Raw genomic sequence first — 15,956 nt, 5'->3', positions numbered from 1 at the left:
AGCTTCAAGAGGAAGATGTGTCTGAAGGCTGGGAGCATAGAAGTCTGCTTCAAATATGATGCCAGAATCACATGAAACATGTATCTAGCAGTTATACACCAGAGTATGATCAATTCTCCACATGCACCGTGGGCGAGGTCTGAAAAGGGGGGCATAGCACCTGTCAGGTTTTTACAAATGAGAGCTGGAAATTAGAAATGTTTCAGGTGTTGGAGGCACGGCCTGGCAGCCATTGTGACTGTACGTAGACCCCTGGATTTATAAAAAGACAGACAGCAAAAGTAAAAAGCGCTGCAAATGATGTATATAAACATGTATATCTCCCAAACCAAGATTGAATATATTATCAGCCACATAGTGGCTTTTTTAGGGTATACAACAAAACAACACAAAAATAATAATTGAATAGATGACAGCATTCATACTCTGGGATTAGTATAAACACATGCAATTTATTATACAATAAAAATAATAATAAAAACAATCCTATATATAGACAATCAGCGTGCCCGAAAATCATCTAAGTTTAGGGTTAGACAATCTCTTTACCCAAAAACACGTATTTGAATATATTGGGGGTCCATTCCAACCTGCTGGACCTGCAAATTGATACCACCCCATTTCTACCTATTGTTGCCCATCCAGACGGGCCTACTCAGACTTAAACTTTATCAGCGCCTAACATGTCAACTGTCAGAGTCTTTCTATCCCCAACAACTTCCATCTCCACTCTTTGGAGACACGTGACTTCTGCTACCTAACAGCAGTCCTGACCTGTCTCTCCACAGGGTCTCCGTTATTGACAATAATCTGAGTCACCTGAGTCAGCGATTTTGACTACCCGGGTGCCTCTCATTGTGATACCTCAGAGAAGCACCTGTCATATCCCAATGTCCACGTTCAGATCGCCTTCCTACAACAGGCTACATCGGACTCCGAGACCCAACTCTCCTCTCACGAGGGAAACTGACATTGTGAGAACTCGACTCAGCAAAACTATGGCTATCACAGGTCAGTTCAAATATGGAACAACTTTCTCTGCTGTATACACTAGAACAACAGTCCCATCTAGGTTCAAGCAGATAAGCCTTGCTTTAATTTTCTGCCTACCGAACTTTTCACTGCAGCCATTCATCTTTTATCATTACCTCTAACACAGTGCCCTACTCATAGTGAAGTCTGATTAGATCTCCAAAAACTCACCTGCTCTTTTACAATATATCAGACAGTGCTGTCTCTACCTCCCTTTTACAACACTAGGGCTGCAATATACACACCTAGGGAGGACTCACTTCTTAACAAAATAAACCTCTGTTTATTTTCAATCATCCTCTCTTGCCTCAGCACAGCTAAGTTGCAGGGGAGCAACATGTCATGGCCAATCTAACAAGCAAAATAATCAGGAGCTAAAAAAAAGCGGTTGACGTTCTCAAAACTGAAACTGCTTCACTGGGTGCTAGGAGAAATAAAAATAAAAACGACAAGCTCTGCAGATCTCAATCAGCCGTCGACAAAAAACTTTCTATTATCCATTTGGAACTTGAAAGCATAAAAGGAAAACAAAAAAACTTTGAGAACGGGTACCGCCACAAAAATCTAAGAATTCTACTTTACCAGCTTATCTCCCCACTCTTCACAATGCCTCGGACCTAATGATGGACAGAGCCTACAGAGCCCTCAAGGCTAGCCAGCCAACAGGACAAAGCCCATGTGATGTTATCAACAAACATCACTACTATAAATCTTAATGGCTCTTCAAAATTGCCCATATTTAGATTTTCAAGATGCCCAAATACAAATCTTCCAAGACCTCACCACTTTCACAATCCAAAATAGAAGAGACTTAAGCTGGGTACACACTACAGAAAATTACTGTAGAGGCGATTTTTGATGAGCAAGCAGAATTATGTGTACACACCTACATGATTTACCTTCAGATCTGTGTTCTTCATCTGTCATAATCATCTGCTGAAAAGATTGTGACTCTGCACACTCTATAGAGATCTGTCTACACTGCAGGTCATGAGTGCGTACACACTTCCACAATTGTCTGACATCGTTAATAGTGATTTTTGTCAGTTTATAAAACCAAATCAAATGATATGATGTACTTTAGTATGATAAAACATGATTATGGGAGCTTACACACTAATGCGATAACAGACCTAACAGTTGTTTATTGTGTCATTGGCACGATAATTGGTTGAAAAACTTGTATTGTGTACCCAGCTTTACAACCTATCACTAAGATTCTAAGGAAACACAATATTAAGCACAAATGTCGTTTTTCATTTCAATTACAAGTCTCTACTGGCAGTGCAACACTGTTTGCTAAAACTTTGGAATAAGGCCAAACATTTAATTTCGCAGATTGGAATCCTCTGGAATCCTCCTACTCTTGTCCTGCCTCCAGCTCTCCCCTTCCTCAGCCTCCCAAATGCCCCTCTCCATATTGGTAGATAGCAGGAATTTGCTCTCTGAGAAACACCTTAGCTACCTGATGGATCAGATGATCCTCACTTATAAGCTTTCAGCCATTTTTTCAGTTTTCTCATTTTGTTCTATAGCAAGATATCAAAACAATTAAATCTAGAGGACATAGCCAATTATTGAAGCACCGTCTACATGATAGCCATCTTTTAATTTAATCTTATTTTGAAGATAGCTAAGGAGGCCCTTATATGTTTGGACATTTATTTTTACAATAACAGCTGTATTTTGCCAGACAATGAGTTTTCTATAGTTGAAATTATCCTTTATTTGCCTCTAAATTATATGCTGAATAATTGTCCATAGTAAAATCATAGTAGTTTACACTTTATTTATCATTGCTGTTTTTTATATAAAGACAGCAAAAGCAAAAAGCTCTACAAACGATATATAAAAAAGAGACTGCATGGAAGACAACTAAAGGCTTAGAATGTTCTACATTATTCAGTAAGCTGTCCACTTACTTTGAAAGAACCCTCCTTTCTAACATTATATTAAGTCTTGCTAATAACCTACTTCTCAAACCTACTACCCTACAACCTACAAGATACCTCTCCATTTATTCCCATCTTTGGTAACCCATCTTTCACTTTGGCCCTTGATTCTTCATCCTCTGCTACGTGGTTGACAGGTGGTGTCAGGTTCCTCAGTGATATAACCTTTACATCCTCATTACCCTGGTTTTCAGACCTCCAGTCTTTGCTGATCCTATCACATAAAAACTTGAATATTAGGAGCTTTTACACATCGCAAGGTTCTCCACTTTTGAAACACTCTACATGGGACAGGGTTTGCTCTCCACACTTTATGCCAAACTTTCATTACCCAGACCCTGATGGGATATCCCATGGAACTTGAATGGCAGTGGCCTTAGACAGAGAGGAATGGTCTGAGATCTAGAAATGTATCGCATCAAGCTCTGCTTAAAGATCAAGGAAAATGCATGCAAATTATTACATAGCTGGTACTATGTTCCCATCAGATTAAGTAAAATTATCCCTGACATTTCCGAATGGTGCTGCTGGAGGCTGGAGAGGGTGTCCACCTCACATTACCTTTCTACATAGTTGGTGGTCATGCCCCAAATTATCTAGCTACTGGTCTGCGTTAAAAAAACCCTGATCCATTTACTTTGCAAATTAACCTACCATCCCTGTCTAAGCATTATCTGCTCCCCCTGGCCCTCCCAGACATTGCAAAGGACCAACTCAAGCTTTTTGCGTCACTTCATTAGGAAAGAATTCCTCTACAGGTTCTTGTCTTAGCGCTTGCTACTTGCAGGACGTTCTGTAATGTATCTTTATTACAGAGGCTGTGTTGCTGCCACTACCAATGCATGTCACCTCCGTTTAGCTTCCTCAGGGATGTAAGTTGTATTGGCTGAGTATGGATCCGGCACATTTCTATATTCACCATCTCATTCATATTCATTGAGGAGGCAGAGCAGCTTCCCTTCTGATTGCTACTTAGGTAATTTGTTTTATCAGTTTAGTTTGCCTGTGGAATAAATAAGTATGTATATATAGATTTGTTGATCATATCATCCTCATGATCGGTTGAGTCAGTGTGCAATATGACTGAACACATATATTGCAGTATAGGTTTTCTTGTGTTTATCCGTTTGCAGATAAACATCTCATAATAATAATAATAATAATAATGACGTGACATTTATTAATTAGTAATATTAGTTAAGAGTCCTTCATGGGCAAATAATAATCATGAAAATAAACATGTTTTCAGCTGAATAAATAGCAGGAGTTCTTCGTAAGCACATAGTGGGCATAATATGCATATGGCTGAATCGAAAATGTTTCTCTGTTCACAGATACACATCTCATAATAATTCATTAACATGTTAACGCATAAATAATTAGTAAGAATCGTTCATCAGCACATCATAACCATAACATATAATGGGATGAAACACTAAATGTTACGATTGTCTGAATAGACTGGGATACACGTTTATGTCTGTTTTCTGCTTACAAATACATGTCTCATCTTGAAGAAGGGGCATGTTGACATAAAAAATGGGCAAATACACATCATATATGGTATTTATATTCCTATTCTGAAGTTACATAAATATAAGTGGTGACTTATTGTTTGCATATTGTAGTTTAAAGGTCATGAGTTTTCTGACCTCATGATTCAAATATAGCTTGGTGTGCTAAGTTGTTTTAAAATAATCAACTTGAATCTGAAGATTATTTTCAGCTTTAGTGTTATTGTGTTCTAAGTGTAACCTGCATACTTATCGTGATATATTGTAGTTGATACGATGTAGGTGGGTATCGTTAAGGTGCTATATCAGTTCCAAGGATATCTTGCAACCAATTGGGCTAATTGTTCAGTTTACGTGTAATCTCAATAATGTAGATAGTAAGGACCAATCAAGTATTTAGAAAGCTTCCTAGATAAAAGGTGTGGGTTGAGTCCCATGGAGCTAATGTGGTTAGATTGAATATACTCTTGGCTTCTTCTTTAGAGATATTTGAAAGGAAGTTACACCCTCTCCACTTTTTTATTTTCCTAATGTCTGTAAATTAAGGGTTGCAGGGTCTGCATTGTTTTTTTGGGCATAGTGATTAGATAAGCTGTGTGTTTCAACTTTATTGTGCATGTTTCTACAATGCTCTCATAGTCTGATTTTCAGACTTCTTACAGTACGGCCAATAGATTGTAGGTTGCATGGACACTCTAGGACAGGCCTGTCCAACCTGTGGCCCTCCAGATGTTGTGAAACTACAAGTCCCAGCATGCTCTTCCAGCTATCAACTGGTTGTCTACCAGCAAAGCATGCTGGGGCTTGTAGTTTCACAAAATCTGGAGGGCCGCAGGTTGGACAGGCCTGCTCTAGGAGATTGATTACACCTGTGGTTTCACAGGTGACCTTCTTCATGTAAAATTTCTTTCATTTGGACTTGGATATTATCTTGGTTATAGTCTTGGTGCTGCTGATGTTTGTGATTTTACAGCGTTGACATCTGTTGCAGCAATAAAAGCCATTTTTTTATTGTTAAGTCAAGTGCCTTTGGAAGTATTTTCTGTTATTGGGATAGCGCTGTTGACTAAGTAGTTACTCAGGTTTTGGCATTTTTTAAACACTATTGCTGTTTTTTTCTTTTATCACTCCTCTAAGTTTTTCATCTTTGTGTAGGATAGGCCAGTGATTGTATGGTCTTTCGTATGTTCTCTGCCTGGTCACTGTATTTAGTAAAAAATTGTGTTTGGTCTTCAGTGTCAATATTTCTTTTGAGCTTTTTGACAACTACTAGTTATTCTCTTTCTAGTTTCTTGATCTCTTCATATTGTCAGTTGACTATTTGACTATTTTAGAATTGTATTTTCTGACCAAGATTTTAACAAGCATGTCTCCTGCTTATTTTACCAAGTCAGAGCTACTGGAACAATTTGTTCAGATTCTTAGAAATTATACATTGGGAATGTTGAATGTTGGTTGCTAATGGCCAGGATATGATTGTTGCAATCTACATTTTTTAGAAATGATTTGGTTTCCAATTGGTATTTTCTACAAAAACTCTAAGAATTCAACATCTAAGACTAAATCTAAAAATTTGCTCCTAATAAAAGTCTCAACGAATTTGAAACATACATAAACTTACACAAATGTGTGCGGAAACTAAAACTCAAAAACACTTCCTACATAACCAAATGAAAGAAAATAATTTTTAGACTTTGGCAAAAATGGCTAATTGGAAACCAAAATATTTCTATAAAAAGTAGATTACAACAATCATAACCTGGCCACTAGCAACCCTCATAAAAAATGACTCTTCAACATCCCCAGTAAACAATTTCTATCAGAAATCAGAAGAAATTGTTCTAGAGCTGGAACTCCATAAAACAATGTTAAGAAATAGGATCTCATCTGCATACCTAATCTGTTATCTGCATTTTTTCAAACCAGTCTTTAAAACTAAAAACTTCAAACCTAGCCCTAAAGTTCAGACTTCCCGCTGTGTTAGTTGATTGTCAACCCAGAAGAAAGGTCCTGGGTTTTTGCTGGAGACCTACATGCTAACAAATTAGTGGATGACTTCCATAAGATAACCCCTCGGCACCTCGTTATTGGGCTCCTTCGACCCCTCCTCAAGAGGGGGTAATGTTAAGAAATAGGATCTCATCTGCATACCTAATCCATTATCTGCATTCCTTGGCTGTCAGTTAACAATGCCTGGAGCTCTCATATGTGGGAAGCACTGCTGTATATACGATATCTTGGTGGCATTCTCCACATACTCAGCTGGCATCTCATTCATTCAGCTAGTTGCTATGTAAATAACGATCAGGAACTCTTAAGGTTTCAGTTTACAGCATCAGCTGTGCAATCTTCCAGCAACCACTGATTGGTTTTGCTGGCTTTATTAACCACTTGCTATTGCCAGTTCAATGCTGGTAGTTCCTGCTTCACCTAGAGTTCTGCTATAAGTATTTTACCTAGATAGTTCTAAGGATTCTCTGTATTCCCCTGCTCCTGACCTTGGCTTGTTAAATGGATTTGCTGTCATATCTCTAACTGTTCTGACCACTTGCTCGTTTAAATGAACTGCTGTCTTCTCCTGCATTCTGGTCTTGGCTTATTTAAGGGATCTGTGTTTATATCTCTTCCTGCCCTGACTTGTTAAAATGAACTGCTGCTTTCTCCTGCTCCTAGACTAGGTCTGACAGCTACTCTACATTAACCCTTGCCTGTCTGGCTTTGAGTTCTGCTATTAACATGCTGGCTACTTACTACCTGCTACTGTGTGCTGTCTCATCATATTGCACCTTTTCCAGTCATCCTATCTTCAGCTTAATTTGACTTCACTCCTGCTTATTCTCTGATACTGTTCTGGACCTTCTGGCTTCTGACCCTGGCTTGCCGGACCTTCCACCTGTCTGATTCTCCCATGGTATCCAGTAACTCCAGCTGCTCAGCTAAACCTGGAGATTCTGGTATCTTGTACCTGCAGCTATCCTATTGTTTCTCAGTTAAACCTGGAGATCCTGCTATCCAGTACCTGCAGTTCTCTAACTTTGCCTTGTATCCAGTAACTGCAGCTGCTCAGTTAAACCTGGATATTCCAGTATCCTGTACCTGCAGTTCTCCATTTGTTTCTGTTATCCAGCTTCTCCTGCTTTCTAAGCTAAACCTGGTAATCCTGGTATCCTGTTCCTGCAGCTCTCCAATTGTGCCTGGTATCCAGTGTCTCCTCTTCCTCAGCTAAACCTGATAATCTTGGTATCCTCACAAAAAGCTAAATAATATAGGGCCTGATTCATTAAGGAAAGTTAAGCAAAAAATTAAGTAAGTTTTCTTACTCAAGTTTTCTGAACAAAGCCATGCTGTAATGCAAGGGGTGAAAATTAGTTTATTATTTTGCACATAAGAAAAATACTAGCTGCTTTTTCATGTAGCACACAAATATTTGATAGCTTATATGTACAATGAAATTGAAAGTTGATCTAGAACATGCCCTACCCCAAATATAAATCTGCCATCACATTTTAAATTTACCTACCCCTCCAATGCAACATGGTTTTGCCTTACTTACTTTTGCTTAACTTTCCTTAATGAATACAAATACAATTCTAAAATAGTCAACTAACAATTTGAATAGATCATGAAACTAGAAAGAGAACAATTACTAAGGCCTGATTCATTAAAGAACATAAATTAAGAAGTTTCTTATTTAAGTCTCCTGGACAAAACCATGTTACAATGCAAGGGGTGAAAATTAGTATTCTATTTTGCAAACAAGTTAACTACTGACTATTTTTTCATGTAGCACACAAATACTTGATAGCTTATTTGTACACTGAAATTTAAAGTTGATATTTGTGTGCTACATGAAAAAACAGTCAGTATTTAACTTATGTGCAAAACAGAAAACGAATTTTCACCTCTTGCATTTACCTTTGTCCGTCCCCTTTCCATCTCTCTAGGCGTAAGGGGCCACAGGTTCAAAACGCATGCATGCCTGAAAATAGAGGAAAGTTTGGTGCCCATGTGCAGTATGGAGATATATATTTTTACCCACTAAAAATGTTCTTTTGTCAAACTCTAAATCAAGCCCTTGTTGTGCAGATTTGCGCTGTGTGGATTAATCAGGGGCTGGGCTAGTGATGTCACAATATCTGAAATTCCCGCATAATAATCTTTTTCACCTAGCTTAGATAAAAGTAGTACAATGTCCTAAAGATGTATACGGAGCCTCAGTTAACTGTAGTGGGAAAGTAATACAGAGCTGTTTAACAAAACTGCAGTGTAAGGTCATGTTAACATGGAACAAAATATTTTACCCTCATTGGTTAAAATCTGAAAATTTGAATTTTTGGGTTTTATGATCCTTTAAATTCAAATGATATGTTGTTATTCAATTGGCATTTATCTCTGTATAAAATGTATTTGCATGGATGAACTTTAAGTCACGGGAGTACTCTTACCTGTGGACACTGGTACAGTTTCAATATACTTGCTGTGACGAGAGATATAGAAGATGACAGATGTCCGATAACTGCGACAGGAATAACATCTTTTCGACAGTTATAATTTGGGTATAACAGATTAGTTCCTTGAGATAAGAAACGTAATGTTGCTTCTGTTGGTATCCTTTTTATAGTGCAAGCATCATATATTTCATAGCCTAGGGTAACATTAGGTAACAAGTCTAAATCATTGTCAATCTCTTTAACAGCAAAGTCAAAAGCCAGAAAGTGTCGAAGAAAACGTAAGGACGGACTGTGAAAAGATGAAAAGATTTTTAGGAAAAAAAGTGTTCTGAAAATACAAATTGAATTTTCTTTATGTCACATACACATGACCTGACTCAGTTTCCAAGTAAGTCCACATACTGTGTTTTGCTCTCTTCCAAGCTAGGCAGAGGAACTGCATGAAGTTTCTCGGGAGTGAGAATAATGCAGTATGCAGCAGAACTAGGAAGCCAAATCAGACCATTTACCTATAGCACACACTGATATCTTATACTCATTCCTGGGAGAAGAGAGCATACATGCAGAGGCGGAACCAGCAAGTTGTGGGTCCCGGTGCAGCTAGGTGGGGAGGAGGGAATCTGGGCCCCCGACCCTCTGCATCTGCCATGCAGTGGGCCCCATTATCTCCATGGGAACTGCACCTGCTGCACCAATAGTAGTTCCGTCACTGCAAACACGGGTTCATTTTTGGCTTAACACTTGCAGAGTGCACAAGGCACTATAAAAAAGGAGATTATGCAAAGGTGACTGGTTTGTATGCTAATTGTAGATGGGGTAATATGTGCATGCAATGGCAGTTTCAAGTGCTTAGGTATAAATGTTATAATACTTTATGCTGACTAAGTAAATTGCCTCCTTTCGTATTGTTTGCTTACCTTTTCCTATTAGTCCATAAGCCTATAAATAATTTAAGCAAACTATAATGACCACCTCTACACTCCTCTGAAAGGCAACCCTGTATACTTTCCAATACAGTTGAGTCATCATTACACTAGAGCATTGGCAGCAGCTGTGCAAAAAAAAAAATAAGTAATAGTCATGTCAACAAGCCCTTAAATAAAAAAGGGTACTTTATTATTACTTGTATGAGCGACTTAATGTGACTTAAAAGGAACTATATCTACAGTATTTCAAGAGTAGAAACCCATTGGATTATAAAACCTTCAAATTGTAGGTGTAAATGCAGGAGCAGTAATATTTGCCTATTTTTACATATCATTTATATCTCATCTTCCTGTGTTCTTAAGGCATTATTATTATTATCACCATTTTTTTATATAGCACCACTAATTCCGCAGCACTGTACAGAGAGCACACTCACATCAGTCCCTGCCCCATTAGGGCTTACAGTCTAAACTCCCTAACACACACACACTGGTCAATTTGTTAGCAGCCAATTAGCCTACCAGTATGTTTTTTGGGAGTGTGGGAGGAAACTGGCGCACCCAGAGGAAACCTACGCAAACACGGGGAGAACATACAAACTCCTCACAGATGAGGCCATGGTCGGGTGTCACACGGCAGTCATACGGCTTCTACAACCGAACACCAACACGCTCATCTGTTCCTCACTGATTCATACTTCAGTTCTGCTCAAGCTGCACCTGTCTTTGTTATCCTGCTGGCTGAACTGTTCATGCTGCACCTGTCTCCGTTATCCTGCTGGCTGAACTGTTCATGCTGCACCTGTCTCCGCTGTGCCGCTATACTACGGGCTGAACTGCTCAAGCTGCACCTGTCTCCGTTATCCTGCTGGCTGAACTGTTCACGCTGCACCTGTCTCCGCTGTGCCGCTATACTACGGGCTGAACTGCTCAAGCTGCACCTGTCTCCGTTATCCTGCTGGCTGAACTGTTCATGCTGCACCTGTCTTCGCTGTGCCGCTATACTACGGGCTGAATTGCTGAAGCTGCACCTGTCTCCGTTATACTGCTGGCTGAACTGTTTACGCTGCATCTGTCTCCGTTATACTGATGGCTGTATTGCTCAAGCCGCACCTGTCTCTGTTATCCTGCTGGCTGAACTGTTCATGCTGCACCTGTCTCCGTTATCCTGCTGGCTGAACTGTTCATGCTGCACCTGTCTCCGCTGTGCCGCTATACTACGGGCTGAACTGCTCAAGCTGCACCTGTCTCCGTTATCCTGCTGGCTGAACTGTTCACGCTGCACCTGTCTCCGCTGTGCCGCTATACTACGGGCTGAACTGCTCAAGCTGCACCTGTCTCCGTTATCCTGCTGGCTGAACTGTTCATGCTGCACCTGTCTTCGCTGTGCCGCTATACTACGGGCTGAATTGCTGAAGCTGCACCTGTCTCCGTTATACTGCTGGCTGAACTGTTTACGCTGCATCTGTCTCCGTTATACTGATGGCTGTATTGCTCAAGCCGCACCTGTCTCTATTATACTGCTGGCTGAACTGTTGACCCTGCAACTGACTCTGCTATACTACTGGTTGACCTGTTCACGCTGCATCTGTCTCCGCTGTGCCGCTATACTACGGGCTGAACTGCTCAAGCTGCACCTGTCTCCGTTATCCTGCTGGCTGAACAGTTCACGCTGCAACTGTCTCAGTTATACTGCTGGCTGTATTGCTCAAGCCGCACCTGTCTCCGTTATACTGCTGGCTGAACTGTTGACGCTGCAACTGACTCCGCTATACTACTGGTTGACCTGTCTTCACTGTGCTGCTGGGCTGAAGAGCTTACGCTCCACCTGTCTCCATAGTGCCGCTGGCCAAAGAGCTTAAGCTCCATCTGCCTCCACTGTGCTTCTCTACAACATCTTATCCTACTTACTCCCCTAGGGTCTCGCCTGACACTCCTGGTAAGGGCCGCGACCTGCGGACGGACGCCGCTAAGCCCAAACCACCTTGCGGTGGTCACTGGTGAAAACCATTCGCCCGTTAGACTCCGCGCCTTACTGGGAGTAGCGTCAAGTTGGGCAGACCTAAGAATCCAGTTTACCAAACCGTGACAGCTGGATTGATAATATGAAAAGGCTTGTATAGGTTTGGCACATGCTTAGCCTGCAAAACAATAAAAAATATCAAAGTTCAAAATCAGACCTACAAAATTAATAACTTCATAACTTGTAATTCAAAAAATATCATTTATTTATTAGAATGTAAATGTGGACATCTTTATATAGGTAAGACAACATGAATGCTAAAACAGAAAATCTCAGAACATATCTGGATTATAAAAATGGGAAAGAGACACATTCGGTTTCTTCCCATTTCAAAAAGGAACATAGCTGTTCAGAAAGAGATCTCATTATTTTTTTGGGTATGGATGCAATAAAAATATTGATAAACAACTCTCCAAAACAGAAATGCAATGGATTCAGCAGCTCAATTGCCTTATATCCTCTGGGTTAAACAAAGATTTTAAAATCAAACGCTTTTCTACTTGATCTATTAAATCTCTTTCTCTGTATATATGTTTTCTTTTTGTTCCAAAAATCCCTGTGTCATCATAATAAGAAACGAGACAGTATAATTACTCTTGTACAATTTTTCCATAAGCTTATTGTATTGAATGACTATAGCAACGATAGAAATGCAATATCCATACTGCTTACATAGTAACATGTATTTGTTACTATGTAACATTTGTTACATTATTTATTTATTTTCGGAAAACCAAGCCCACCCAAACATTGCAGATTCGAGTCGGCTCGGTACTTTTGCGCACCCTCAGAACGGAAAACAAGGCAAAACTTTACTATTGTGTTGTCGGATCTTGTGAGTTTTTGATTCTATAAGTGCCGCCCTCTATGGAGATCCGGAGCCATTTCACAGATAGACACAGAAGGGGTAGCAGGGTTCTTGGCAGTCTCCAGTGCAGTTGGGCAGCGTGATTAATAGAAGAGAAATAATAGGGCTGGCAGTGTTGTTAAAAATCTCCAGTCACATTCTACTGTGCCATAGCTCACCCAGAAATAGGAGAGGTGGCAGTGTTCAGTGCTGAAACAGAAATAATAGGGCTGGCAGTGTTCTTAAAAGTCTCCAGTCACATTGCTCTTTGCCATAGGTCACACAGAAACAGGAGAGGTGGCAGTGTTCTTGCCAGTCTATAATGTACGTACCATTGCTGATTGTCAGTGCTGAAACAGAAATAATAGGGCTGGCAGGGTTCTTAAATGTCTCCAGTCACATTGTACTGTAGCATAGCTCACCCATAAACAGGAGAGGTGGCAGTGTTCACTGCTGAAACAGAAATAATAGGGCTGGCAGTGTTCTTAAAAGTCTCCAGCCACATTGCTCTGTGCCATCGATATGGATTCACACAGTCCACAGAAGACTAGGAGCACCAAGCAGCTGCTGGCACCAGTCATGATAGTAATCCCTGTACGTCAACTAAAGCCTATGTTAAAGTGCATAGTGTTTTAAGTCAGGAAAACAAAAATGTAAAAAAACACCTTTTACTTTGCTAAAGAAAAATACACCTGTAATCAAAGCAAAGTTAACTACAGAAAAAAATAAATTTGCCAGCATGCCATTCTACACAAACAGTGGCAAGGAAAGAATCATGCCTTCACCTCTGTGGGTATCAGAGCAACTTGTATTATTATTATTATTATTATTATTATTATTATAGATTTGTAAGGCGCCACAGTACTCTGCAGCGCCGTACAGTAGGGAAAACAGGACAAACATAAAACAAGGACATACAAGGTAGACAAAATAAATGCAGACATGAAAACAAAGTGTATGAAGTGCCCTGCTGATTAGAGAGCGTACATTCTAAATGGAAGAGGGTGCAGCTGAAACAAGAAGAGTTAGTGTGGCTTAGAGTGGAGATTGGGCTAGTTGTGAAGGTGCATTAGTGTGAATAGTGTTATTTAGTATAAGGTCACCACTAAATAAGAGATGGTTTTTCAAAGAGCATCTAAAGATATGAAGGCTGTGGAAAAGTCTGATTGACCGTGGTAGGGAATTCCATAAGTGGGGAGCAGCATGGGAGAAGTCTTGAAGGCGGGAATGAGAGGTGGTTATCAGAGACGAGACAAGACGCAGGTAATAGGTAATACAGCTGACAATCTGTTTGAAAAACTAAGAGATGTCATTGCAACATGGCTTATCCTGCTTGGACTCTCCTCAGGATATGGGATTTCTGATAATGCCACCAATATTGTTAGAGCATTACTGCGGGGGAATTCCATCACATTCCCTGTTTTGCAAACACAATCAACTTGATGGTGCAGAACTTTTTAACAAATGACAATGACTTGCAGGAGATGCTGTCTGTGTCCCAAAATATTTAGGGTAATTTTCGGGATTCTGCAACAGCATTTAGGAGAATGCAGCAGCTGCAAGAAGAATAGAATTTAGGGGTAATGTACTTTAGTCCAGCGCAGTGGAGAATACTTTCCATGTTGTGCAAGGTGCTGAAACCACTCGAAGTAGTCACCTTTGAATAGAGTGCATACACTGTTAGCTTGAGTCAAGTGATTCTCCTAATTAGACTTTTTGAAAAGCAGCCAGAGAAATTGAAGGAGGAAATGAAACAAAGCAATTCCGCTAATTATGTTGGACTTGTAGATTAAGTACTTTATATGCTTCGCCAGGATCCAAGAGTTATCAAATCTTGAAATCGGATCATTACATTTTGGCAACTGTGCTTGATCCTAGGTTTAGGAGCTATGTCTTCTCTTTCTTTCCAACTGACCCAGATCTCAAGAGATGCAATGAGCTCCTGATCAACAAGCTGACAGCTCAAGTGGTACATGACACAATGACGTCTCCTCCTTCAGTTTCTCTGGAGATTGCTGCTAGGAAAAAGCTTAGCTTTCCCAAGACACCCAGTGGTGATGCAAATGAGTCTGCACTCCATTTTACATTTGGTCTGGTCTAAAAGAATTGCCCAAAAATCGTGACAGCTCTTGCGTAAAATGAACTACAAATTCCATGAGGAAGGCCATTACCGGCAATTACTTCCAAGTACACAGATTTCTGTGATGGTGGATTCCAGTGGGGATGAATTAGTATTGTTTGAGGATGATGTACACACTGATGAGGGTGAATATGATGACAGTGTAGATTGCAGGTGCTGAGATCTAGCTGAGAGAAGGGAGCTAGCTGATGCTGGTATGCTTGGTAATATTTTGGGTAGAAGAGCATGTTGGCAATTTTATGCTTTTCTACAGTAAACTTTCACCTTTATTAGAGAGGTGTTATTTTCTTTTCAAAGGTACAAGCTTTTTATTTACATTTTTGTTTACCTGACTTAAAACCACTATGCACTTGAACATAGACTTTAGCACATGAGGAAGAGGGATTAGTATCATCACGACTGAGACTGGAGAGTGACAAGAACAATGCCACCCCTCCTGTTTCTGTATGAGCTATGGCACAGTAGAATGTCACTGCAGATCTATACCAAGACTGCCAGCCCTATTATTTCTATTTCAGCAGTGACAATTAGCAATGGAGCTCTCCTCTTTGTGTTTTACCTATATAACACAGTACAATGTAACTGCAGATTAAGAGGACCAACCCTGCCAGACTTATTATTTCTATTGCAGCAATGACAATTAGCAATGGAGCAATGGAGCTCTCCTTTTTGTATGTCACTTATATAACATACTATAATGTGACTGCGAGATCCGAGATCCAACGATGTAACAATGACGTTTTGCCTTGTTTTCAATTCCGAAAGCACTGAGCCGGCTCGACTCGGTACTTGGATCAGCTAAGTTAGTGTGTGTTCGGTTCTCGGGGGACCGAGCCTGAGCATCTCTATAAAAAACACATTTCATATTTTCATATTTGGTGTATTTCCACAGTCCTTTGTGACAGCAGCTGTTACCTCGTTTTTGGTTATTTAAGTAACAATAATCTTTAGCACCTATAAGGATTTGTCTAGGGTGAAAGTGTGCCACCAGGTTTGTTTTTATACCTTCCGAGTGGTGTACAATCATCCTATAGTAATTATTTTTGTACTCAAATATATGTCTGCCGGTCA

This window comes from Mixophyes fleayi, chromosome 10 (genome assembly GCF_038048845.1).
Source record: "Mixophyes fleayi isolate aMixFle1 chromosome 10, aMixFle1.hap1, whole genome shotgun sequence".
Lineage (NCBI taxonomy): Eukaryota > Metazoa > Chordata > Amphibia > Anura > Limnodynastidae > Mixophyes > Mixophyes fleayi.
Note: the sequence above shows the minus strand (reverse complement) of the source record.